Below are 26941 nucleotides of genomic sequence, written 5' to 3'. Positions count from 1 at the left end.
TGATAATCGATTATTTTGAGTTAGTTTTCAAAACTTTGTTTTAAGTCTCAAAATAACTTTTTAACCTTTAAACTCATCATCATACACTCCCTAATCAGATTAGATATAGATTTAGCTCATGCACACTGCACACACAAAAGATAAACTCAATCGAAACAATTTTATACACTATAAACTACTCCTATTACATAGCATTTTCCTTTGACTTTGTTTTTGACTTCTTTGTTGTTGATGTCCTTGGTACACATTTGTTATCATCAAAACTCTTCAAACTTCAGAGGTGATCTCATCAATCTCAGGCTCTCCAATCTCAACAGTAGACATTTCGTTTGGGTCTTCTCTTCATCTTTTTGGTGTTGGCACTTTTGCGTTGTGATGGAAACTTGTTGGAGAATCCGGATTGATGTGATTCCTCTTCAAGTTCCTCCCTAGATCTCCGGCTCCTTGATTCTTCTTAAGCTTTGCTAAGGTCTCTAATGGAGGTAGAGACCTTAGAACCACCACGGTTTGGTGGAGAACTCTCCCAAGAGACGCCACTCCTTGATGAAGAGATAAGTCTCTTCAATTCTCACCACACTCTTCTAGGGAAAGGATAAGAGAATTAGATGAATATCAAAGAGATTTAGGGACTTTTAGAAGAGAGAAATATGAACAATCTCTGAATTATCTCTCAAATATATGCCAAAAGTGTTTTACAAAGAAGGAAAAACAAATATATAGGAGTAGAAAGCTTGGAGAGCAAGCTAGCCTTAACCATGGTTCACTAGGAACCATGGTAAGGTCTAGCTAACCGTCCATGGTCTAGAGGATTGGAGAGCAAGCTAATCACTTAGCTTGCTTGGTAAGCAAGCTAAGGAGAAGCTTGTGCTTCAAGCTTCTAAGCTTGAGAGGAGACAAGAAATTCGGCCAATGTGAACGCAAACCAAGGTGGGCGGCTCTTTGGACTTTATTTTACTCCAACCAGTTTTGAAAATGTTGATTTGGTTTAGTTAGGTTCATCCAATGTGAATGGAACCTAGCTAAATCAAATCTATGAAAAATTAGGAGTAAAATGAGTCCAATATGTAAAATTTTGCTTAGGCCCACCTCTAGGCCCAATTGCTAGTGACACTCTCTAGCTTGCTAGTAAGACTCTCTAGCTTGTTAATGCCACTCCCAATCTTACTACTAGAAAACTAAGAAAATAGTGTATTTCTAGATTAGGTTAAATGGAGTCAAAGTGCCCAAGTAACCTACCCTAGAAACAATATACAATAGCTACTAAAAATGAAATAAAGTGCCTCTCAAATACAAAGGCAAAAATACACCTATACAAGTATCTACTATATACAAGGTACAAGAAAACAAACTATACAATGTATTTACAATAGAGACTATGAGACTAAAAAGATGAATCATACTCAATACTCATATTGAGCATAGGTCTAAGAAGCACCTCCTCTGTAGAAGCCTCCTCTAGCCTCCTAACCATGGACCTAGTTAAAGGCCCAATGGTCTTCAAGGGTTAGCCTCCTTGGATCAACCTTCACCCTTCTTGGTCTTACCTCTTCCAAAGGGATCCTTGGGGATTAGATTTCCATCATACCCTCCCCCTTCGAAAGGATTTGTCCTCAAATCCAGTGGTCCTTCCACAAAGATAGCATCACCTACAATGAAAACAAGAAACAAAGCATTAGGGATGACATATTCATATAACATATGTGGAAAGTGCACCCTATGAGGAATTCCTTCTATAGTCCTAACAAGGGTCCTTAGACTAGGAAAGATGGGTTCTCTAAGCATAATAATAAGATCCTTACTATAGTGTAGTCTAAGTGTAAAACTAAATCCTATAAATGTTAAAGTACTAAGACTATAAGAAACTAATGAAGTACTCCTACATACTAAGGTATCTTGCCTAAAGTACCCTATGTAGTAACCTAGGAGCCTAAAAGAAAACAAAGTGAATATAATAAGGAAACTACCTAGATAACCTTTGATCATATTAAATGTTAGATACATCATGGAAGAGGGTGCAAAGAGTTTAGAAAAGTCATGGAATCTAATTTGGTCTTGAAGGGAAGTAGTCAAGTTAAGTTCAAAGAAGTTTGAACTTCCCTTAAGATCAAAAATAGAAAATAAGACACCATGAGATGTATCTAATAAACAATATAAACCAAAGGTTGGGTGCTTTATTAGAACAACTAAAGTAAGAGAAGTCCTAAATAGACAATGGCTGTCTACTTTGGGCACCACCAAAGTAGTAGCATAAGAAGTAGAACTAGGTGAAGTCCACTTCTTCTTCACTAGACTAAGAACTTGAGATCCTTTATTTTCAAAATTATTTAGGTTGTAGATCTTAAGCTCTAAGTTCATGGCAGCAATAGAAAAAGAGTTAAAATCTTTGTGAAGAAGAAAAGTCTTTTTGCAATCATTTTTAATAGAAAGTGACTTTCCTTTATCGCAAGATTTTTGGAGGAGACACTATCCTCCTTACTCTTTTCTAAGAGTAGTGTCTTTTTAGTATTGAGAAGATAAAGAGGTTGTTCAACTAGAAGACATTTTTTAATAGAATGTTCTATTAAAAATTGACTTCTAGGAACAACTTCCTTGGAGGAGACACTACCCTCCAACTCTAGAACTTTCTTTTTCTCTTCTTTTTTTATTTTTGATTTCATAAATACTTGATCCTCCAACACTTGTGAAGGTGAAAGAGGAGTCAAGGTATGTTTCTTGCCTAGGTGAACTAGGCGGATTTTGTTTGTAACACCATCATGAATGGCCTTCCTATCATGTTGCCAATGCCTTCCAAGTAAAATGTGGCTTGCATCCATTAGAATTATATCACATAAAATTTCATCTTTATATTTTCCAATAGAGAAAGGAACATTTACTTGATCCTTAACTTCTATAGGTCCATCCTCATTAAGCCATTGAAGTTTATAAGATTTAGGATGGGCTATAGTAGTTAGGTTAAGCTTATCAACCAACCTTTGACTTACAAAATTGTTACAAGATCCACTATCAACAATGAGAGAACATGTTTTCTTAAAAATTTTACATCTAGAATGAAAAAGGTTCTCTCTTTATGATTGAGCTTGTTCTTTTAATTGGTTGGTTAATAAGCTTTGAGCAATCAATAGGTCACCTTCACATGGTGCTTCTTCACTAGAACTAAGGCTTTCATCTTCTTCATTTGAGGAGGATGAAGAAGATGAAGTGCTTTCCTCACTTAGGATCTCATTGCCCCTAACGATCATGGTCTTTTTTGTGGGGCATTGGGAAGCTATGTGTCCCCTCCCTAAGCACTTAAAGCACTTTATAGAACTAGTCCTAGTTTCATTGGAAGGTTTTTTTTTTTTTTCTAGTGGTCTATCTTTTGAATAGGAGGAATGACCCTCCTTCTTGAAGTCCTTCCTAGGGTATGAGGTAGATTCCTTCCTAAGGCTAGGATTTCTCCTAAGTTGTTGTTCTACCCTCACACAAAGTTGAACTAATTCATTAAGGTCTTTATAAGGTAGTAGTTCAACCTTATCCCTAATCTCTAGGTTTAGACCACTTTGAAACCTAGCAATGGTGGTTCTCTCTTCTTCCCTAATGCCAGCCTTTTGCATAAGCAACTCCATTTGTTGCCTATATTCCTCCACAATTTGATTTCTTTGTTGGAGCCTTTGGAGCTTGTCCATTAACTCTCTCTCATAATAGGGAGGAATGTGCCTTCTCCTTAAGGCACTCCTAATTTCATTCCAATATTTAATGGAAGGCTCTCTCATAATTTGTTTTTCTCTCACTAGGGAATTCCACCAATGCATGGCACTCACTTGAAAACTTAGGGTAGCCATGGGAATCGTTCTCTCTTCAGTCACATTGTGGCAAGTGAAGAGTTGTTCAAACTTCATCTCCCAATCTAAGTAGTCATCAACATTGTCTTTTCCATGGAAGGGAGGAAGGTCAACCCTAGGTTCTCTAAGAGTAGTTGTTTCATGCCTAGGCCTATGTTTCCTAGGGGGATTTTTAATTTTTAGCTTCATAGGATTAACATAAAACTTTTTTATTCTAAAATAATTTAAAAGATAGAGAAATAAAATTAATATAATATATTAAAATATTTTTTCTTTTTTAACATTTCTAAATGTAATTACATGTCATTATTATTTTATTTTTTATTTTTTATTGAAAGTAAAATTATATAATTTTGGAGTGTGCATGACTTTGTGTGAATTTTTATTTTAATTTTTGTCTTGTAAATTGCGACAGTTAGGAGAAACCGTCACAATATTGGAAAATTTTGCAATGGTTTCTCCCAACTGTCGCAATGTTTGAAAATTTTGCGACGGTTGGGAGAAATCATCGCAATGTTGGAAAATTTTGCGACGGTTTTGGGAGAAACCGTCGGAATTTTGAAAAATTTTGCGACAGTTGGTAGAAATCGTCGTGTGAAGGGTTGCAATATCAAAGCGACGAAGGTTTCAGGATAACCGTCGCAATTTATCCGTCACAATTCATCATTTTCCTTGTAGTGACTATAGATAAGGATGTCATCAAACTAAACAACTATATACCTACCTATACAATCCCTTAAGACACGGTTCATTAGTCTTATAAATGTGCTAGGAGCATTAGTCAAGCCATAAGGCATGACTAACCACTCATATAGTCCAAACTTGGTCTTAAAACATTCTTCACCAAAATACTACAACGGGTTGCTAGACCCTAAAACTAGCATTGGGCCGGCTAAAGCCCTAAAATATCAGTCCAGCCTGTTGAGCTTAGGAGAGCTTAAAGAGTTTTGATGATCACAACATGAGAACAACAACTTGGAGCACAAAAACAAAGTCAAAGAAGAGTCAAGAAAATGCTATGAGTTGGAGCTATGTAATAGAACTTAGGATATAAATTGTTGTGAATGTGTTTCTATATTTTGTGTGCTTAGTATGCTTTGTGCATAATCAAATCTTATCTAAACCAAGTAGAGAGTATATGATGATGAGTTAAAAACATTGGAAAGTTATTTTGAGTCTTAAAATGAAGTTTTAAGAACTAACTCAAAATAATCGATTATTGTTAAATATAATCGATCATTTCAGCAAATAGGCTAAGTGGAATGCCTTGTTGTAATAATCGATTATTTGCCGAAATAATCGATTATCCCAGGAACAACTCTATGGAATAATCGATTATCCAGCTAAATAATCGATTATATTGTTCTTGGTTGATTTCCAGAAAATCTGAAGAACAAAATAATCGATTATTCTTTAAAATAATCGATTATCTGTGTCTGAAACTTTTATAAATAGTTTGAACTTTGAGAAACTTCTGACATGAGTTAGAACTGAAAAACAATTTGTGAAAAATGTTTTGTGAGTCTTTGTGACATCTTGGAGAGTTTTCTTTGTGAAATCCAAGAGTGAAAACGTTTGTGAAAAGCTTTGATAGAAGATCATCATCATCATATTCTTGAAAGGGGAAGATAAAGATTTGTTCAAGAATTCCAGGTGAATTCGTTCCTTTTATTCTTTGTGAATCTTTGTGGAAAATCTTGAGAAGGGTTTCTCAAGTAATAAGGTTTCTTGTAGTGGGTTCTACAAGGGGTGCTTTCTTGGGGTCAAGAAAGTGGTTATCTTTAGTATAGAAGTATATGCATGTGTGTTTGCTTGTAAACCTTCTTGATTAAAGATAGTGGAACAAATCTTAATCAGGTGTTGATTAAGGACGGGATGTAGGTCACATGTGGAGTGGCTGAACCAGTATAAAAGACTTGTGCAATCTTCTTCTACCTTATCTCTTACTTTGAGTAATTGCTTAATTGAATATTAAAGAAGATAAAACTTGATTAACAAGTGTATATGAATCTTGATGGTTTAAATCTGTAATTGAACATTATTGTTGAACCTCATTATGTTGTAATCAAGAGAGCATATTGCATTCATATTTTTGTAACAAGTCTTTAGAAGAGCTTCATTTGGAAATTCTGTCATAGAAAAGTTTTGATTGAAATTAAGATCCAAAATACTCTGATAAATTTTTAAAGGGTCATTGAATCCAATTCACCCCCCCTCTTGGATTGTGCCATTCTTTTCTATCACAGCCTAGAGAGGCTGAGCTACAAAAATACTACAAAGGGTTGCTAGACCCCAAAACTAGCATTGGGCCGACTGAAGCCCTAAGATATCAATCCAACTTGGAGAGGCTGAGCTACGAAAATATTATAAAGGGTTGCTAGACCCCAAAACTAGCCTTGGGTCGGCTGAAGCCTTAAAATGTTAGTCTAGCCTGGAGAGGCTGAGCTACAAAAATACTACAAAGGGTTGCTAGGCCCCAAAACTAGCATTGGGCCAGCTGAAGCCCTAAAATATCAGTCTAGCCTGAAGATGCTGAGCTACGAAAATACTACAAAGGGTTGCTAGACCCTAAAACTAGCCTTGGGCCGGCTGAAGCCCTAAAATATCAGTCCAGCCTGGAGAGGCTAAGCTACGAAAATACTACAAAGGGTTACTAGACCCTAAAACTAGCATTAGGCCGGCTAAAGCCCTAAATGTCAGTCCAGCCTGGAGAAGTTGAGCTACGAAAATACTCCCTCTTCAACCAGCTACAAAGAAAAGAACGCACTATCACAAGAGAAATAATGGAGCATTTACTTGAAGATTGAAGATCAGGTGTATATTTTGTCAGCCTTGTTACTCAATAGAGTACACAACCAACATTCAACTACTCTAAAGGGCGAGGATACAAGCAAATACACCTATCCAAGGGAAAAAACGTGATGGAAATCTAATCCCCAAGGATCCCTTTGGAAGAGGTAAGACCAAGAAGGGTGAAGGTTGATCCAAGGAGGCTAACCCTTGAAGACCATTGGGCCTTTAACTAGGTCTATGGTTAGGAGGCTAGAAGAGGCTTCTACAGAGGAGGTGCTTCTTAGACCTATGCTCAATATGAGTATTGAGTATGATTCCTCTTTTTAGTCTCATAGTCTCTATTGTAAATACATTGTATAGTTTGTTTTCTTGTACCTTGTATATAGTAGATACTTGTATATGTGTATTTTTTCCTTTGTATTTGAGAGGCACTTTATTTCCTTTTTAGTAGCTATTGTATATTGTTTCTATGGTAGGTTACTTGGGCACTTTGACTCCATTTAGCCTAATCTAGAAATACACTCTTTTCTTAGTTTTCTAGTAGTAGGATTGGGAGTGGCATTAGCAAGCTAGAAAGTGTCACTAGCAAGCTAGAGAGTGTCACTAGCAATTGGGCCTAGAGGTGGGCCTAAGAAAAATTTTACATATTGGACTCATTGTACTCCTAATTTTTCATAGATTTGATTTAGCTAGGTTCCATTCACCTTGGATGAACCTAACTAAACCAAATCAACATTTTCAAAACCGGTTGGAGTAAAATAAAGTCCAAAGAGCCGCCCACCTTGGTTTGTGTTCACATTGGCCAAATTGCTTGTCTCCTCTCAAGCTTAGAAGCTTGAAGCACAAGCTTCTCCTTAGCTTGCTTACCAAGCAAGCTAAGTGAGTAGCTTGCTCTCCAAGCCTCTAGACCATGGACGGTTAGCTAGAACTTACCATGGTTCCTAGTGAACCATGGTTAAGGCTAGCTTGCTCTTCAAGCTTCCTACTCCTATATATTTGTTTTTCCTTCTTTGTAAAACACTTTTCGCATATATTTGAGAGATAATTCAGAGATTGTTCAGATTTCTCTCTTCTAAAAGTCCCTAAACCTCTTTGATATTCATCCAATTCTCTTATCCCTTCCCTAGAAGAGTGTGGTGAGAATTGAAGAGACTTATCTCTTCATCAAGGAGTGGCGTCTCTTGGGAGAGTTCTCCACCAAACCGTGGTGGTTCTAAGGTCTCTACCTCCATTAGAGACCTTAGCAAAACTTAAGAAGAATCAAGGAGGCGAAGATCTAGGGAGGAACTTGAAGAGGATTCACATCAATCCGGATTCTCCAACAAGTTTCCATCATTTGGTATCAAGAGCTAGGTCTCCTTGGTAAGTTCTTTCTTAAGATTTCTTGTCTTGTTTTGTTCGGTTCAAATCATTGAAAAGTGTTTCTAAACTATTCCTACATGTATTTCCTTTTATTGTCTGTGTTTGTGTTCCTTGAGTTGTTCTTGTGTCACATCTATAAATCTATAGAACACGGTCACCTTGTCTTGTTTGTTCTTGATTCATGTTCTAAATTCTTGTGAATCAATCTTTGTGTGTGCCTTAGGTATTCTTTGTATGTCTTTTTAAATTTTTTAGGTTTTCTTTTATCTTTCATTGGACTCCTTAATATTCGGTCTAAAAAGAAATTCCAAAAAAGAAACAAGAATACAAGCATTTTACATTTCTTAATCTACTAGTTTTGTCTTAGAGTCATGCGTAGTTGTTTTTCTTGTCGTTAAATCCTTGTTGTGCCTTTTTATTTTTGAATCTATATGAATTGATATCTGTTCTTGTATGGTGTCATTGCTGGCTGAACATTAAAAAACTTAGAGTGCTCATAAAATGTTTCCAATGCATGTTATTAGTCCTAACATGTTCTAGAGTCAATTTTTTTTGTGAACTTCATTTGCTATTAGTTTCTTAGCAATTTGTGGCCAGAAATTCCTTGTGTGTCTTGTGCTTGTTTTGAAAAAAAAAACAGAGTTAGAAGTGTATTAAAACGAAAATCAAAGTGTACAAAAGATAAGAACAAACTAGTACCAAAACTAGTAACATTTTGTGGTTGAAAATTTTGACTAGTACACTTACATTTCTTACACTTCTTGCTCTTCTTTTCTCCACCACTTGGAAACCTCTTTATTAATTGTTTAGCCTCTGTTTTAAGTTCTTACTCTCTGTTTTCAAAGAAAAGAAAGAAAAGAAATAGACAAAAAGATAAGAAAAAGAAAAGAAAACAAAAGAGAAAAACCTAGAAAAAGAAAAGTGAAACAAAAATACTAATAGTAGCACTTGGCCTTGAATTTTTGTGTGAATTTTTTTGAGGTTTGCTTTTTGTCCAGTGGTTGGAAAAAGACTTTTAAATACTAAAATTCATAGCACAATTTTTTTTTTGTTTTTATAATCCATTCTAGATCCATTCCTAGGGTTATTCCTTTGTGTGCTAGCTTTGAAATACACCCTTAATTGTTTCTTTGTGTCTTCTTGGCTCTCTTTGTTTTGTCACGTCAATTCCTATAAGAGTGTAGCCTATTCTAATTGTGCATTTTCAGTTTTAATTTCTTGGCCTCTACTCTCTCTTGTTGATTGTTAAGCCTTGGTGGGATATAACTCTTTTTCAAGCCATTACACTTGGAAGGAAGAGTTAATTGAGACATATTGGATTAATCTCAAAGGGGTCAACACTTGAAGAAGATTGAGGTACAGATTACTTGAGTGAAACACCTTGGAAAGGCTCACTTGTTTGTTCCTTTTTGCATCCAAGACTTGTTTTTAATTTTAGGTCAAAGTTGGAGACGGATTTTGGAAGGAAATTAGAGACGGATTTGGGAGATTGTGACGGATTTGTGGAGATACCTATCTTTCTTCAATTTGGTCACTAAACTTGTTGCAAAAGCTGTTCCAAATTCGGTCATCAAGTCCTTTGAAGAGACTCTTCAATTTCTTTTGATTTGTATCATTTTCTTATTGTAATTCCTTAACCCTACCCTTAGGTTAACTTTTAACTTTCTTTTGTTGAAAACAAACCTACATTTAGGAGTGGTTGTTTGGGAAAACTCTTTGATTAAGTCCCACCACTTCCTAAATAGTTCTAAATAAAGATTCCTAGACACGTTTAGTACTTGTGGAAGGGTCACCAAAGGCTTCAAGTGTCATTTGGGCTTCCACTAGGAGACGCCTAGTTTACTTGCTTTCATAATACGTTTAGGACTTGTGGAAGTGTCCCAAAAGTCTTCAAGTGTCACTTGGACTTCCACCTTAGGACCATACAACTAGTGTATGATTTACTTGCTTTCCTTTAACTTGTTTTAATTCTAAGCTCGTTTAGAAGGCTTCCTTTGCCTAATAGGGGTTGTGTGCACACACACACAACTACTTGACTTGCTTGTGTGAAAAATTTGTTTTGTGAGAAAAGTATAAGGGGGTTTAGTAATTTCCACTTGAAAAGGCTTGGTTATTAAGTGGCTCCTTGTAGCTCACCTCTCGTGATAGTGCAACTTGTATAGTTAGACCTCCAAGTACTTAGTCTTACACCTAAAAGAGAAAACCTTTTGTGAAAATCTTTATCACTCAATTTGCAAAATTTCTTAAGATTTGTGAAAACCTTGCTCTTGTAAAAATGTGTGATCATTCTCATGAAAGTAGTGTGCATGGTCATAATTCTCCTAGAAGTCATAGGAGTACACAAAATGAGCTTAGAGAACTTAGGGAATATATTAGAAGAAAAGACATAGAAAATGAAACAAACAATGAGACAATAAGAGAGTTGTTGAGTAAGCTTGTGGTGGGGGGTGAGACTATCAAACCCCATGCCAATGAGTTAGAAGACAAAAACAAAGTCAAAGAAAGTGCTATGTAATAGGAATTAGTGTATAAATTGTTTTGAATGATTTTATGTGTTGTGTGTGCTGTGTGCACAAGCTAAATCTATATCTAAACTAATTAGAGAGTGTATGATGATGAGTTAAAAGGGCTAAAAAGTTATTTTGAGACTTAAAACGAAGTTTTGAAAACTAACTCAAAATAATCGATTATCATTAAATATAATCGATTATTCCAGCAACAGGCAAAATGGGATGCCTTGCTGCAATAATCGATTATTTTCCAAATAATCGATTATCCCAGAAATGACTCTCTGGAATAATCGATTATCCAGCAAAATAATCGATTATATTGTTCTTGGTTGGTTTCCAGAAAACTTGAAGAACAAAATAATCGATTATTCTTTAAAATAATCGATTATCTGGGTCTGAAACTTTTATAAATAGTTTGAACTTTTAGAAACTTCAGACAAGAGTTAGAACTGATAATCAAATTTAGAAAAACGTTTTTGTGGAGTCTTTGTGACAATCTTGGAGAGTTTTCTTTGTGAATCCAAGATGAAAAACTTTTGTGAAAAACTTTGAAAGAGGATCAATCATCACATTCTTGAAAGGGGAAGATTAAGATTTGCTTCTGAATTCCAGGTGAATTCGTTCCTTTATTCTTTGTGAATACTTGTAAAATCTTAAGAAGGGTTTCTCAAGTGGTAAGGTTTCTTGTAGTGGGTTTCTACAAGGGGTGCTTTCTTGGGGTCAAGAAAATGGTTATCTTTAGTGTTGAAGTATATGCATGTGTGATATGCTTGTAAACCTTCTTCATTGAGATAGTGGAACAAATCTTGATCAGGTGTTGATTGAGGACTGGATGTAGGTCACATGTGGAGTGGCTGAACCAGTATAAAAGACTTGTGCAATCTTCTTCTACCTTTATCTTTTACTTTGAGTAATATCTTGGTTGAACATTAAAGAAGATGATTCTTGATTAACATGTGTGTGTGAATATTGATGGTTTAATCTGAATTAGAGCATTACATTTGAACCTCATTATTTTGTAATCAAGAAAGCATAGAGCATTCATTTTTCTATAAGCAAGTCTTTGAATAAACTTCATTGAAAATTCAGTCATAGAAAAGTTTAAGTGAAATAAAGATCCTAAATACTCTGAAATTTTTTAAAGGGTCATAGAATCCAATTCACCCCCCTCTTGGATTGTGCCATTCTTTTCTAACAATTGGTATCTAGAGCAAGGTTCTTGAGAGTTATTCAAGATTTCAAAAATGGCCAACAACAACCTACCCTATGGTGAGGGTGTGTTTATTCATAGACCTCCTGTTTTCAATGGTGAAAACTATGTCTACTGGAAAATTAGGATGAGAATTTTCATTGAAGCTATTGATATTGCTGTATAGGATGCAATAGAAAATGGACCCTATATCCCTATGAAAAAAGATGGTGATGAGCTTAAAGAAAAACATTAGAGTGAGTGGAGTGATGAAGAAAAGAAAAGAGCCCAACATGACAAGAGAGCCAAAAACATCATAACATCTGCATTGTCAATTGATGAATTTTTTAGAATTTCACAATGCATATCTACTACGGAAATGTGGGATACTTTGCAAGTCACTCATGAAGGAACAAGTGATGTAAAGAGATTAAGAAAGCATACTCTCATAAGAGAATATGAGCTATTTAGAATGCAAAATGGTGAATCTATTTCTAATTTTCAAAAGAGATTTACACACTTGATAAATCACCTTGTTGACCTTGGCAGGAAATTTGAGAAAGAAGAGCTGAATTTGAAAGTGCTGCAATGCTTGGACAAATCATGGCAAGCAAAGGTGACAGCCATTGAAGAATCAAAGGATTTGACCTCCTTGACATTAGCTACTCTCTTTGGGAAGTTGAGGGAGCATGAGCAAAAGCTGCACATATTTGATGAACATGAGCAGCAAGATTAGAAAGGCAAAGGAGTGTCATTGAAAGCCTTGAAATCTGCCAAAGGAAAAGAGGTGTGTGAAGAATCAAGCTCCGATGATTCCAAAACTGAGAACTTCAATTTACTAGTGAAGAAGTTCAGAAAATTCATAAGGAGAAAGAAAAATTCCCCCTACAAATTCAATAGAAAGACAAACAAGAAAGAGGAAGCAAGTACATCCTCCTTCAATTGCTTTGAATGTGGAAAACCGGGACACATGAAAGTTGAGTGTCCAAACCTCTTGAAGTAGCAACAAGAGGAGAAGAAAAGCAAGAGAAATGCAAAAGGGAAGAGAGCCCACATTGAGAACAACTTGTGTTTGATGGCTGGAGCTGACCAAGACACAATTGTAAGTGATTCTGACCTTGAATCTAATCCAGACTATGATCAACTCCAAGAAGCTTTTATACAAATTCATGAAGAGGCTGTGAAATTAGATGCCTTGAATTCAAAGCTAAAAAACAAGCTGAAATGGTATAAAAATGCTCTAATTAAAGCTGAACAAGAGCTTGAGGACTTGAAACATGAGCATGAAAATCTTCAAAATATGTTTAACTTTAATGAAGCTCATTGTGAAAACTCCACCTCCTCAAAAGATGTTTGTGAAAATTGCAAGACTTTTGAAAAAGAAAATGCTGATTTAAAATCCACTCTTGCAAAGTTCACTAATGGAAATGCAAATTTAAATATTCTTTTGGGAAAACAAAGAAACACTTTTGATAGGAGTGGACTTGGTTTTAATCAAAGCATAAGCATGCCATTTAAGTCAAAGAAAGAAGCTTTTAAGAAAAACCAAAATTTTAGAAAATTTAAAAGCAATTTCTCTAGACAAACAACTTGTTTTTATTGCTGTAAAAGAGGTCATACAATAAGGAACTGCTATTCTAGGAAATATGGAGTTCCAAATGGAGAGATGGTTTGGGTTGAAAAGAGCCAAAGGCTGAGAACTAACCTACAAGGACCCTTCACATGGGTACCTAAATTTTTTTTCTGAATCTTTGTTGTAGGAATGCTTGAGGGCCAAGAATCTACTTTGGTATCTTCATAGTGGCTGCTCAAGGCATATGACTGGGGATCCTTCAAAGTTCTCAAGTCTGAAATTGAAGAATGAAGGGTATGTTACCTATGGTGACAATAACAAAGGGAGAATACTTGGTCATGGCAATGTTGGTAATTCCTCCTCTCAAACATTGATTGAGAATGTATTGCTTGTTGATGGATTGAAACATAATTTGTTGAGTATAAGTCAACTAAGTGACAAAGGCTTTAAAATTGAATTTGATAATACATGTTGCTTGATATGTGATAAAAAGACTAAAGAAATCAGATTCATAGGAAAAAGAATTGACAATATATACATGCTTGACTTAGAACACTCAATAGCAATCTCAAACACTAAGTGCTTAATAACTCAAGAAGAAAACATATGGCTTTGGCATAGGAGAGCTGCACACATTCATATGGATCATTTGAATAAACTGAGTAGGAAAGAATTAGTGGTTGGTTTACCTAAACTCAAGTTTAGTAAGGACAAACTATGTGATGCTTGTCAAAAGGGCAAGCAAGTGAAGGCTAGCTTTAAAAGCAAAAATCATATTTCCACAACTAGACCTTTGCAATTAATTCACATGGATTTGTTTGGTCCTTCAAGAACCATGAACTTAGGTGGAAACTACTATGGTTTAGTGATTGTTGATGACTACTCAAGATACACATGGGTTATGTTTCTTGCAAACAAAAATGATGCTTTTAATGCCTTTAGAAAATTTTCCAAGCTTGTTCAAAATGAGAAATGTTCAAACATTACCTCTATAAGAAGTGACCATGGAGGTGAATTTCAAAACATAATGTTTCAAAAATTCTGTGAGGAACATGGTATAAACCATAATTTCTCAGCACCTAGGACACCTCAACAAAATGGGGTTATTGAGAGGAAAAATAGGTCCTTAGAAGAACTTGCTAGGACAATGTTAAATGAAACAAAATTGCCAAAATATTTTTGGGCTGATGCTATTAACATAGCTTGTCATGTGTTAAACAAAGTTCTGATCCCGCCTATATTAAAGAAAACACCCTATGAAATTTACAATGGAAGGAAGCCTAACATTTCATATTTTAAAGTGTTTGGGTGTAAGTGCTATGTGCTGAACAATGGGAAAGAGCGACTTGGAAAATTTGATGCAAAGGCTGATGAGGCAATCTTTCTAGGATATTCTACAAATAGTAAAGCCTATAGAATTTATAATAAGAGAACCCTGGTTGTAGAAGAGTCTGTCCATGTGGTATTTGATGAATCTAACAAACAAGAGACAAGGCAAACTGAAATTGAAGATTTAACTGAATTGCTTGATCAACCTCTATTGGAGACTGAACCAAATGATAAGCCTAAGGAGAGTGTATCACATGAAAATACAAAGGAAACTAGTGAACAATTGCCCAAGGAATGGAAAACTTTTAGGGACTTATCACTGGATAACATAATTGGAAATATTGGTAAGGGAGTCTCAACTAGAAGTGCCATCAAGAATATCTGCAACACTATGGCATTTGTGTCACAAGTTGAACCTAAGTGCATTGATGAAGCACTAAAAGATGAACATTGGTTAATGGCCATGCAAGAGGAACTAAATCAGTTTGAAAGAAATGAAGTGTGGGATTTAGTGTCATTACCAAAAGATTATCCAATTATAGGAACCAAGTGGGTTTTTAGAAATAAGCTTGATGAATCTGGGATAATTCTAAGAAATAAGGCAAGACTAGTGGCTAAGGGGTATAATCAAGAAGAGGGAATTGATTATGATGAGACTTTCTGATGGAGATGGTAAGGAGGAGTGATGAATGTTCTTCTCCTTAGCTCTCCTTATGCACGGATCTTCTTCAAGGAGATGGAAACCACAAAGATGAACACTAGATGGAGGAAGAATCTCAGATATAGAAGAGGCTTAAGCCTTGGATGGAAGCATCGAAGCTTAAGGTGCAAGGGAAAGCTCACTTCAAAGAGGAGGAAAACCTAGTAGGGTTCCTAAGGTGAAGCTTTCTCTCATGGTGACTCTTGAACGAAATTTGGCTGAATAAGCTCTCAAATTTCATTATTCTCAAAAGTGAATACAAAAATGTGAAGGGAGGACTTAAGTATGCACGGAAATGAAGCACATAGGCACCTAAACCAAAGCTACACAAATTGGCGCCTAAAGTTTGAATTCAAATTTGAAATTTGAATTCAAACTTTGGTGCACATGTGTAAGTCCGAAAATTTAGGTACCAAGGTGCATTTAGGTCTGATTTGAGAGTCATTTAGGGTTAATTTGAGTGTCACATGTTCAGCCACCAATGGTGCAAAACATGTGACTCAAATGTAACTTAAATGGCTTCCAAATTAAACCTAGTTTAACCTAATTAGCATACTTTAGTATTCCTTGTATTTTCCTATTCTAATGACCTAATTACATTGGTCAAACAATTACAATGGAAAGGAAAAATTACAAGAATGAAAATGAGCCCAATATTGGGTACCAAAAGCCCAAAGGCCCATGAAGCCCAAAACTAGGCCCAACAAGCCTAAAACCTAAAATGCTACTCTATGTGGTCCAAAATACAAGACCAAAATATATGATACCTATACTAACATGATGTATACAAAACATATGAAAATAGCTATAACAAAATATGGCCCATGAAAAGTTCAACTTGGGCCTTCCCAGGCCCATTGGGCCCTGACTGGCCCAAACCTTCATGTCTAGCCAACTCCTCTTGGCTCCTTCAATATGTCACCTCTTGCCTTCCTAGGCATGATTCCATCATCCCATCCCTCTTGAAAAGGATTTGTCCTCAAATCACGAGGATGCATGGAATAAGAAACATCACCTACATACACAACAAACCATGTATAAGAGGTGACATGTTTATGATGAGAAAATGGATTATGGATCCTAAGAGGAGTCCTTATATCTAGCCTAAGAAAAAATAAACTATCAAAATTAGACTCCCTAAAAGTAGAAATAGGCTCCTCTCCTAAGCATAACCTAGAAGTAAAACCTAAGAATGTAATAACACTATGACTAAGACAATGAAAAGAATGATTTTTAAACACTACAATATCTTGCCTAAAATACCCTAAATGGTAGCCTAGGCTTTTCCTAAAATATAAAGAAAAGAATACTAGAAAACGTCCTAAACAATTTTGAATCATATTGTTTGGTAGATAAAATGTCTTGGAAAATCTTGAAAACTCATATAAACTATTTTTGTCTTGTAGGGAAGGGTGCAAATTAAGTTCAAATAAAGATGAACTTCCCATAAGATCAAAAATAGAATATGAAATATGACAAGATGTATCTATCAAACAATATATTCCAAAATTTGGGTGCTTTATTAGAACAACTATGGTAGAAGGATTCCTAAAGAGAGGAAGGCTATCTTCCTTGGGCACCTCCAAGGAAGTAGCACAAGAAGTGGAACTAAATGTAGTCCACTCCTTCTTCACTACATCTTGAAGTTGAGATTCATTTTTCTTTAGAATGATTTGTTCTTGAATCTCTACTTCATGACTAGTGGTATGATTAGGGTAAGAGTTAAGGTCTTTATTTATGAAGAGAGTATTTTGTAAATGATTTTTAGTGGTAGAACAACTCTCTTCACTCACAAGTCCTTTAGAGGAATTATTTTCCTCCTTACTCTTCCCTAAGAGCAATGCCTTTTTTCTTTCTTTTTCTCTTGTTTTTCTCAATTTTTCTTTTGCTAAAAGTTTTTCTCTCTTTTGTTTAATAATGTGAATTTCTTCCTCTAAAATTGCAATTTGTGCTTTTTTTTCAAGATTTTCTTTTTCTTTTTGTAAAGCTTCTTGCTTTGTCCAAGGTGTTAGTGATTTAAGCCTTTGAGTAGAATGTGAAAAACCTTTTGGAGAGCTTAATTCACTACCACTTGAGAAATATTTTCTCATGATTAAACAAAAGAATTTTTTTTTGTATATGCTATGCAAAAAGTTATAAAATGTTTTTGGTATTTTCTAGGAATGAAAATAACACTTGGAAGTCTAAGTGTACAAGTTGCACTATCAAGGGAGGTGAGCTACAAAGAGCCACTTAATAACCAAGCCTTTTCAAGTGGAAATCACTAAACTCCTTTGTGGTATTTCCAATTCCTCAAAACTTTTCACAAAAATTTTTGTATGCTTTTTCACAATTTGTTTGTTTTTGACACTTAACTAAACGTGAGCAAATAAAACTACACAAGTCTAGACGTTTATAGGCAACAAAGTAAAGCAATTAAGTACAAGAAAACTTAAAAGAAGCAAGTTAAGCAACTAGTCGGATATCCTAAGTGGAAGCTTGAAACATATGAAATTTCCAAGCCACTTCCACTAGTACTACACGTGAGAGTCTATCAAGGATGTAGATATACCTGACCAGCTTCTTAATACTCCCTCCAAGCTTTACAAATTGGTTTAAAAATACAAGAGAATTGACAAAAATTAAACTAGCCTAAAAAGCAATAAAGTGGCGGCTTTGAAGACCAATTAGTGGCGGTTTTGTGTTCAACTTTTCTAACACTTAACCAAGTGTTTAATCCACCACTAATCCTTCAATATGCTGCTCCTGGACCTGCAAAAGAAACACAACAAAGAGGTTAAGGTGGCTGCCTCACAAGGTGAAGGAATTGGTCACTCAAGTGAAGGAGATTTTGGATGATTTTGGTCACTAAAATTAGGTCAAATTTGGTGATTATAGTGTCCAAAATTTTTCCTACTCTTTGTTGAGCAATGCTTGATCCTTGAGCAAGGATTTAAGGCCACTTCCAGCACAGGAAATTATTGAAAGAAAACTAGACAAGCAACAAAGCACAATTTGAAAAGCTTATACCAAAATTAAGAGTAATATGTGTATATGACAAGACTCAAAGAAGTTCAACAAGTAAAACTGGAAAATTAAGACTCCAAATAAAAGCTAGCACTCAGAGAGAAGAGTTCCTAGATAGGTACTAGAATAGATGAACAAAACAAAAAAAATTTGAAGATAATTGGACAAGTATAGCAAAAGTAGTAGTCAAAACAATAACAAGGAATCAAGTAGGTTTTTCAACTTGTATACCTCTCGGCTTTTTCCTTTTAATTTTCTTTCTCTAATTTTTTTTTAATTCTTTCTTTTTCCAATATCAAATTAAGAGTCCAGAGAGTATAATTGCCTTTTGTTTCAAATTTTTCTATGATTTCAAGCTATAGAAACCGAACCAACAAAACAGCCAAAAATTAGGTCAAATTTCAAGTGAAAATGTGAAACTAGTGCACTAGTTTTAGGTTTTGGTTTGGATTCTTTTTTAACTATTTTCTTTTCAAATTTTTAGGTCTTTTAGGCTCTGTTTTAAACTCTGTTTTCCAGCCTCTTAATCATCATTTTTTTTTTTAAATTGAATCCACAAGAAGAGTGCACTAGAAGTAGGATTACACTTGAAATTTTGAGTCACAAAATGTTTAGAAGATTTTCAAGGGAATGTGATTTGAAAACTTAAAGAACACAATGGAAACCTAACTCTAAGGAAACTTGCTAGGACTAATAGCAAATCATGAACACAATAAGGTAAAAGAAAAAGCACATATAGGTAGGCACAAATGAACACAAACCGAAAGCAAAATATGAACAATATACTCAAAGAAAAAAAAATTAGGTCAACATGCTATTCAAGGAATTTTGTGACATAGAAAGACTACACACAAACTCTAAGACAAAAACATGGATTAAAAACCAAAATCTAATGCAAATGCATGAAGTCCAATCACGGACACATACAAGAATGGAGAGACTCAAATTAAATCAAAACAAGCACAAGCTAATAGGTCCTAAACAAGTTGATTGTGGAAGAAATCAAGAACAATCAAACAATGGATCTATGGAACAAATTTGATTCAAAACAATTAGATCCGAATAGAAACTCAAAGAAGACATACAAGAGTACACAAACAGCAAAATAATCGGACAAAACACAAGAGAACTTATCTCCAAGAAGAACCTTGCTCTTGATACCAAAAATGATGGAAATACTAGGAGAAGTGAAGGATGTTCTTCTCCTTGAATTTGCCTAGGCTTGGATCTCTTCAAAGGAGACTTGAATCCGCAGCTATGAACACTTGAAGAAGGATGATTCTCGGTTGGAATAGGCTTAAGCCTTGGATGGAAGCATCCAAGCTTAAGGAGCAAAGGATTCCTCACTTCAAAGAGAAGGAAAAGATGAACTCTCCTATGGCTTTTGATGTGAGAAATTTCGGTGACTCTCAAGAGAAAATTGGGCTGAATAAGCTCTCCAATTTTATTAATCTCAAAAGTGAATACAAAGAGTGGAAGAATCACTTAAGAAGGGTTCCAAGTGTGCAACTTTGGGCGCCTAACTCCAAGGCTACATGTGGCGCCCAAAATTTGAATTCAAACTTGAAATTTGAATTCAAATTTTGGCTCCCATGTGCTAGTCCGAAAATTTAGGTGCCTAGATGCATTTAGGTTTCCTATTGATTGTTGTGCAAATTTTCCAACACTTAATCAAGTGTTTAATCCGCCACTAATCCTTCAATATGATGCTACTGGACCTGCAAAAGAAACACAACAAAGAGGTTAATGGTGGCTGCCTCACAAGGTGAAAGGAATGGTCACTCAAGTGAAGGAAGTTTAGGAGAAGTTTTGGTCACTAAATTAGGTCAAATTTTTAGGTCTTAGTGTCCAAACTTTTCCTACTCTTTGTTGAGCAATGCTTGATCCTTGAGCAAGGATTTGAGGCCACTTCCAGCACAGGGAAATTATTGAAAGAAAACTAGACAAGCAATAAAGCACAATTTGGAAAGCTTATACCAAAAGTTAAGAGTAATATGTATATATGACAAGACTCAAAGAGGTTCAACAAGTAAAACTGGAAAATAAGACTCCAAATAAAGCTAGCACTCAGTTAGGAATGTTCCTAGATAGGTACTAGAGTAGATGAACAAAACAAAAAAAATTTGAAAGCAATTGGATAAGTATAGCACAAGTAGTAGTCAAAACAATAACAAGGAATCAAGTGATTTTTCACCAATGTACACCTCTCGGCTTTTTCACTTTAAAATGCTTTCTCTAATTTTTTTTTAATTCTTTATTTTTCTATATTCAAGTTAAGAGTCCAGAGAGTATATTTGCCTTTTGTTTCAAATTTTTCTAAGATTCCAAGCTATAGAAACCGTGACTACAAGTTAGACAAAAATTCAAGTGAAAACAAGGAAACTAGTGCACTAGTTTTTAGGTTTTGTCTTGGATTCTTTTGTACACTTTTCTTCTTTGAATCTTTGTACTTCTCTTTTGATTTAGGCTCTGTTTTTGTCTCTGTTTTCAGCCTATTTACTTTTTAAAATTTGAATCCAAAAGATAGTGCACTAGAAGTAAGATTAAGCACTTGAAATTTTGAGTCACAAAATTTTTTATAAGATTTTTCAATGGAAATGTGATTTGAAAACTTAAGACACAATGGAAACCTAACTCTAAAGAAACTTACTAGAACTAATAGCAAGTTATGAACACAATAAGGTAAAAGAAAAAGCACATATAGGAGGCAAGAACAATAAGCAACCCGAGAGCAACAAATTGATGAACTAGACACAAAGAAAATTTAGGTCAACATGCTATTCAAGGAATTTTAAGACATATAAAGACTACACAAACATACTAAGACAAAACATGGATTAAAAACCAAAATCTAAATGCAATGTATGTAGTCCAATCACGGACACATATTAGGAATGGAGAGACTCAAAATTAAAATCAAAAACAAGCACAAGCTAATAGGTCCTAAACAAGTTGATTGAGGAAGAAATTCAAGAACAATCAACCAATGGATCTATGGAACAAAATATGATAAAAAGCATGTAGATCCGAAAAGAAACTCAAACAAGACACTTAGAACACAAAGAACACAAAAATAATCGGACCAAAAACTCAAGAACTTATCTCCTTGAAGACCTTGCTCTTGATACCAAAAATGATGGAAATACTAGGAGAAGTGAAGGATGTTCTTCTCCTTGAATTTGCCTAGGCTTGGATCTCTTCAAAGGAGACTTGAATCCGCAGCTATGAACACTTGAAGAAGGATGATTCTCGGTTGGAATAGGCTTAAGCCTTGGATGGAAGCATCCAAGCTTAAGGAGCAAAGGATTCCTCACTTCAAAGAGAAGGAAAAGATGAACTCTCCTATGGCTTTTGATGTGAGAAATTTCGGTGACTCTCAAGAGAAAATTGGGCTGAATAAGCTCTCCAATTTTATTAATCTCAAAAGTGAATACAAAGAGTGGAAGAATCACTTAAGTAGGGTTCCAAGTGTGCAACTTTGGGCGCCTAACTCCAAGGCTACATGTGGCGCCCAAAATTTGAATTCAAACTTGAAATTTGAATTCAAATTTTGGCTCCCATGTGCTAGTCCGAAAATTTAGGTGCCTAGATGCATTTAGGTTTGATTTGAGAGTTATTTAGGGTTAATTTGAGTGGCACATGTTCAGCCACCCATGGTGCTAAACATGTGACTCAAATGTAACTTAAATGACTTCCAAATTAAACCTAGTTTAACCTATTTTACCTATTTAAGTAATTCTTGTATATTCCTAATCTAATGACCTAAATACAATGGTCAAACAAATACAATGGAAAGGAAAAATTACAAGAATGAAAATGAGCCCAATATTGGGTACCAAAAGCCCAAAGGCCCATGAAGCCCAAAACTAGGCCCAACAAGCCTAAAACCTAAAATGCTACTCTATGTGGTCCAAATAACAAGACCAAAATATATGATACCTATACTAACATGATGTATACAAAACATATGAAAATAGCTATAACAAAATATGGCCCATGAAAAGTTCAACTTGGGCCTTCCCAGGCCCATCAGGCCCATTGGGCCCTGACTGGCCCAAACCTTCATGTCTAGCCGAGAGGTGTACATTGGTGAAAAATCACTTGATTCCTTGTTATTGTTTTGACTACTACTTGTGCTATACTTATCCAATTGCTTTCAAATTTTTTTTGTTTTGTTCATCTACTCTAGTACCTATCTAGGAACATTCCTAACTGAGTGCTAGCTTTATTTGGAGTCTTATTTTCCAGTTTTAATTGTTGAACCTCTTTGAGTCTTGTCATATATACATATTACTCTTAACTTTTGGTATAAGCTTTCCAAATTGTGCTTTATTGCTTGTCTAGTTTTCTTTCAATAATTTCCCTGTGCTGGAAGTGGCCTCAAATCCTTGCTCAAGGATCAAGCATTGCTCAACAAAGAGTAGGAAAAGTTTGGACACTAAGACCTAAAAATTTGACCTAATTTAGTGACCAAAACTTCTCCTAAACTTCCTTCACTTGAGTGACCATTCCTTTCACCTTGTGAGGCAGCCACCATTAACCTCTTTGTTGTGTTTCTTTTTCAGGTCCAGTAGCATCATATTGAAGGATTAGTGGCGGATTAAACACTTGATTAAGTGTTGGAAAATTTGCACAACAAAAACCGTCACTAAATTGGTCACCAAAACCGCCATTTATTGCTTTCTAGGCTAGTTTAAATTTTGCAATCTCTCTTGTATTTTAAAATCAATTTGTAAAGCTTGGAGGGAGTATTAAGAAGCTGGTCAGGTATATCTAACTCCTTGTTAGCATCCTCACGTGTAGTGCTAGTGGAAGTGGCTTGGAAATTTCATATGTTTCAAGCTTCCACTTAGGATATCCGACTAGTTGCTTACATTGTTTCCTTTAAGTTCTTTGTCTTTTAATTGCTTTATTTTGCTGCCTTGAAACGTCTAGACTTGTGTAGATTTACTTGCTCACGTTTAGTTTAGTCTCAAAAACAAACAAATTGTGAAAAAGCATTCAAAATTTTTGTGAAAAGTTTTGGGGAATTGGAAGTATCACAAAGGAGTTTAGTGATTTCCACTTGAAAAGGCTTGGTTATTAAGTGGCTCTTTGTAGCTCACCTCCCTTGATAGTGCAACTTGTACACTTAGACTTCCAAGTGTTATTTTCATTCCTAGAAAATACCAAAAACATTTTATAACTTTTTGCATAGCATATACAAAAAAAAATTCTTTTGTTTAATCATGAGAAAATATTTCTCAAGTGGTAGTGAATTAAGCTCTCCAAAAGGTTTTTCACATTCTACTCAAAGGCTTAAATCACTAACACCTTGGACAAAGCAAGAAGCTTTACAAAAAGAAAAAGAAAATCTTGAAAAAAAAGCACAAATTGCAATTTTAGAGGAAGAAATTCACATTATTAAACAAAAGAGAGAAAAACTTTTAGCAAAAGAAAAATTGAGAAAAACAAGAGAAAAAGAAAGAAAAAAGGCATTGCTCTTAGGGAAGAGTAAGGAGGAAAATAATTCCTCTAAAGGACTTGTGAGTGAAGAGAGTTGTTCTACCACTAAAAATCATTTACAAAATACTCTCTTCATAAATAAAGACCTTAACTCTTACCCTAATCATACCACTAGTCATGAAGTAGAGATTCAAGAACAAATCATTCTAAAGAAAAATGAATCTCAACTTCAAGATGTAGTGAAGAAGGAGTGGACTACATTTAGTTCCACTTCTTGTGCTACTTCCTTGGAGGTGCCCAAGGAAGATAGCCTTCCTCTCTTTAGGAATCCTTCTACCATAGTTGTTCTAATAAAGCACCCAAATTTTGGAATATATTGTTTGATAGATACATCTTGTCATATTTCATATTCTATTTTTGATCTTATGGGAAGTTCATCTTTATTTGAACTTAATTTGCACCCTTCCCTACAAGACAAAAATAGTTTATATGAGTTTTCAAGATTTTCCAAGACATTTTATCTACCAAACAATATGATTCAAAATTGTTTAGGACGTTTTCTAGTATTCTTTTCTTTATATTTTAGGAAAAGCCTAGGCTACCATTTAGGGTATTTTAGGCAAGATATTGTAGTGTTTAAAAATCATTCTTTTCATTGTCTTAGTCATAGTGTTATTACATTCTTAGGTTTTACTTCTAGGTTATGCTTAGGAGAGGAGCCTATTTCTACTTTTAGGGAGTCTAATTTTGATAGTTTATTTTTTCTTAGGCTAGATATAAGGACTCCTCTTAGGATCCATAATCCATTTTCTCATCATAAACATGTCACCTCTTATACATGGTTTGTTGTGTATGTAGGTGATGTTTCTTATTCTATGCATCCTCGTGATTTGAGGACAAATCCTTTTCAAGAGGGATGGGATGATGGAATCATGCCTAGGAAGGCAAGAGGTGACATATTGAAGGAGCCAAGAGGAGTTGGCTAGACATGAAGGTTTGGGCCAGTCAGGGCCCAATGGGCCTGGGAAGGCCCAAGTTGAACTTTTCATGGGCCATATTTTGTTATAGCTATTTTCATATGTTTTGTATACATCATGTTAGTATAGGTATCATATATTTTGGTCTTGTATTTTGGACCACATAGAGTAGCATTTTAGGTTTTAGGCTTGTTGGGCCTAGTTTTGGGCTTCATGGGCCTTTGGGCTTTTGGTACCCAATATTGGGCTCATTTTCATTCTTGTAATTTTTCCTTTCCATTGTAATTGTTTGACCAATGTAATTAGGTCATTAGAATAGGAAAATACAAGGAATACTAAAGTATGCTAATTAGGTTAAACTAGGTTTAATTTGGAAGCCATTTAAGTTACATTTGAGTCACATGTTTTGCACCATTGGTGGCTGAACATGTGACACTCAAATTAACCCTAAATGACTCTCAAATCAGACCTAAATGCACCTTGGTACCTAAATTTTCGGACTTACACATGTGCACCAAAGTTTGAATTCAAATTTCAAATTTGAATTCAAACTTTAGGCGCCAATTTGTGTAGCTTTGGTTTAGGTGCCTATGTGCTTCATTTCCGTGCATACTTAAGTCCTCCCTTCACATTTTTGTATTCACTTTTGAGATTAATAAAATTGGAGAGCTTATTCAGCCCAATTTTCTCTTGAGAGTCACCGAAATTTCTCACATCAAAAGCCATAGGAGAGTTCATCTTTTCCTTCTCTTTGAAGTGAGGAATCCTTTTCTCCTTAAGCTTGGATGCTTCCATCCAAGGCTTAAGCCTATTCCAACCGAGAATCATCCTTCTTCAAGTGTTCATAGATGCGGATTCAAGTCTCCTTTGAAGAGATCCAAGCCTAGGCAAATTCAAGGAGAAGAACATCCTTCACTTCTCCTAGTATTTCCATCATTTTTGGTATCAAGAGCAAGGTCTTCAAGGAGATAAGTGTTCTTCATTTTTGTGTCCGTGTTCTTGTGTTCTTGTGTTTGTCTTGTCTTAATTTGAGTTTCAATTTTCGGATCTATATTGTTGATGTTCTTGTGTTCATAGATCCATTGGTTGATTGTTCTTGATTTTTCTTCCTCAATCAACTTGTTTAGGAACTATTAGCTTGTGCTTGTTTTTTATTTTAATTTTGAGTCTCTCCATTCCTAATATGTGTCCGTGATTGGACTGCATACATTGCATTTAGATTTTGGTTTTTAATCCATGTTTTGTCTTAGTATGTTTGTGTAGTCTTTATATGTCTTAAAATTCCTTGAATAGCATGTTGACCTAAATTTCTTTGTGTCTTGTTCATTAATTTGTTGCTCTCGGTTTGCTTATTGTTCTTGCCTCCTATATGTGCTTTTTCTTTTACCTTATTGTGTTCATAACTTGCTATTAGTTCTAGTAAGTTTCTTTAGAGTTAGGTTTCCATTGTGTCTTAAGTTTTCAAATCACATTTCCATTGAAAAATCTTATAAAAATTTTTGTGACTCAAAATTTCAAGTGCTTAATCTTGCTTCTAGTGCACTATCTTTTGGATTCAAATTTTAAAAAAGTAAATAGGCTGAAAACAGAGACAAAAACAGAGCCTAAATCAAAAGAAAAGTACAAAGATTCAAAGAAGAAAAGTGTACAAAAGAATCCAAGACAAAACCTAAAAACTAGTGCACTAGTTTCCTTGTTTTCATTTGAATTTTTGTCTAACTTGTAGTCACGGTTTCTATAGCTTGGAATCATTGAAAATTTTGAAACAAAAGGCAAATATACTCTCTGGACTCTTAATTTGATACTGGAAAAAGAAAGAATTAAAAAAAAAATAGAGAAAGAAAATTAAAAGGAAAAAGCCGAGAGGTATACAAGTTGAAAAACCTACTTGATTCCTTGTTATTGTTTTGGCTACTACTTTTGCTATACTTGTCCAATTGTCTTCAAATTTTTTTTGTTTTGTTCATCTATTCTAGTACCTATCTAGGAACTCTTCTCTCTGAGTGCTAGCTTTTATTTGGAGTCTTAATTTTCAGTTTTACTTGTTGAACCTCTTTGAGTCTTGTCATATACACATATTACTCTTAATTTTGGTATAAGCTTTCCAAATTGTGCTTTGTTGCTTGTCTAGTTTTCTTTCAATAATTTCCCTGTGCTGGAAGTTGCCTCAAATCCTTGCTCAAGGATCAAGCATTGCTCAACAAAGAGTAGGAAAAGTTTGGACACTAAGACCTAA

At 35.0% G+C, this 26941-nt stretch overlaps 1 long non-coding RNA gene across 1 annotated transcript; it reads right to left on the bottom strand.

The window, feature by feature from the left end:
• Positions 1-438: 438 nt before the first annotated feature.
• On the bottom strand, positions 439-2705 carry LOC145956553 (uncharacterized). Its single transcript, XR_014432802.1, has 2 exons — positions 1436-2705; positions 439-581 (listed from the first exon to the last, which is right to left on the bottom strand). It is a non-coding gene; the product is annotated as an uncharacterized LOC145956553 (long non-coding RNA).
• Positions 2706-26941: the final 24236 nt, after the last annotated feature.

Source organism: Cajanus cajan, chromosome 3 (genome assembly GCF_000230855.2).
Source record: "Cajanus cajan strain Asha chromosome 3, NIPB_CcT2T_4, whole genome shotgun sequence".
Classification (NCBI taxonomy): Eukaryota; Viridiplantae; Streptophyta; class Magnoliopsida; order Fabales; family Fabaceae; genus Cajanus; species Cajanus cajan.
The sequence above is the reverse complement of the archived record's forward strand: the minus strand, read 5'-3'. Positions and strand labels throughout refer to the sequence as shown.